The sequence below is a fragment of the Chrysochloris asiatica genome, unplaced genomic scaffold, assembly GCF_000296735.1.
Source record: "Chrysochloris asiatica unplaced genomic scaffold, ChrAsi1.0 scaffold00023, whole genome shotgun sequence".
Classification (NCBI taxonomy): domain Eukaryota; kingdom Metazoa; phylum Chordata; class Mammalia; order Afrosoricida; family Chrysochloridae; genus Chrysochloris; species Chrysochloris asiatica.
This window is the reverse complement of record NW_006408541.1, coordinates 4784961-4786532: the sequence shown is the minus strand read 5'-3', so window position 1 is coordinate 4786532 and position 1572 is coordinate 4784961. Positions and strand designations below refer to the sequence as shown.

The following is a 1572-nucleotide window of genomic DNA, read 5'->3' as shown; positions in this document are numbered from 1 at the left end:
AGAGTGTGTGGGAAAGGTAGAATCCCCACTGAATAGTTTTCATCTTGTCTAGATAGATCTGGTAAAAGGAGATGAAGAAAAGATTCTTATGATTCAATAGTGAATAATTGTTATCACTACTAATTGTGACTGTCAGACCTGTAAAGGTAGAAGTTTTATAACATAAAGGGGGGAGTAGTTAATCTTACAGCCCAGGAACAGAGAATCATAGGACCATCAAGAGAGAAGAGCACAAGCAGAATGCAGGACCCTATCCAGAGAAGCAGCGACACCAGAGATGGAGACAGAGATGAGGACATGGAGAGAGGGAGCAGTTGAGGACTCTGGACTCATAGAAAGAGAAAGGTTGTGTGCTGGCAGTCAGGAGGCAGGCTTGCAAAATGTGCCTTTTGGTTGTTTAAATGATTATATATTCCCAAGTGTTTTTTGTATATTCCTTGCCCCCCCCCAAAAAAAACCCAGAGGGAATAGAAGAAAATAATGTTGAACGATAAAGCATGGAGGAGATTGCAATCGTTGCAGTGAAATGATGAGTGTAAAAATCAATGTTCTCCCATGTAAACTATCACTCGATTCACAATAAAAACTTAAAAAAAAAAAAAAAAAATAGAGGCTCAAGAAAACTGAGTGCAGTTTAATGAAACTGTGAGACCACAAGAGACCTAACATATGGATCATAGAAATTCCAGAAGGAGACGAGAAAGAAAGGGACAGAAAGAATGTTTAAATAAACAATACTAGAAATTTTCCCCAATTTAACAAAAGACATGAATCTACAAATCCAAGAAGATCAAAGAACCTCAAGCAGAATAAGCCCAAAGAGATCTGCACCAAGATACATCAGAGTTAGACTCTCAAAAAGTAAAGAAAAAAAGAGAATCCTGAAAACAGTGAGAATTAAACAGTCTCACACAAAACACCCCCAGTATGGGTAAGTGCTGATTTTCCATGAGAAACATTGGAGGCCAGAAGGCAATGGAATTATATATTTAAAGTACTGAAAGGAAAGAAAGAAACAAGGAAAGAAAGAGAGAACTGTCAACCAGGAATCCTGTACTCAGCAAAACTATCCTTTAAGAATGAGGGTGACCCTGCCTTGTGCTTGTTATAAAGGAGGTGCTTCCTTCTCTAGACTGTTACTGGAAAACCTTTTCCATTATTTTGGTATTATCATGTGTGCCGCTTTCCTCGCGGGGGCATCCCTGCGCTCAGTGCATGCCTTCTTTGCGTGCACCCCCAACCGGCGGGGAGCCTGTGAGTCTGGGCTTACTGCGGGCTAAAGTGCTGCTCATGGAGAACATAGCGTCGCTCTGAGGCACCACCGTCGGGGAACCACACCCAGATGAACGATCTGCAGCGGCGCCTCGGCCTCCGGCATATGGCCGTGCTGGGCTTCCCGTGCAACCAGTTTGGGCATCAGGAGAACGCCAAAAACGAAGAGATCCTGAATTCCCTCAAGTATGTTTGACCAGGCGATGGGTTCGAGCCCAACTTCGCCCTTTTCGAGAAGTGCGACGTGAACGGCTCACAAGCTCACCCACTCTTTGCCTTCTTGCAGGAGGCCCTGCCAAC

The 1572-nt window shown here is 43.6% G+C and overlaps 1 pseudogene; it reads left to right on the top strand.

Moving 5' to 3' along the window:
* Nucleotides 1–1172: 1172 nt before the first annotated feature.
* Nucleotides 1173–1572, top strand: part of LOC102833975 — a 10659-nt pseudogene continuing 10259 nt past the window's right edge.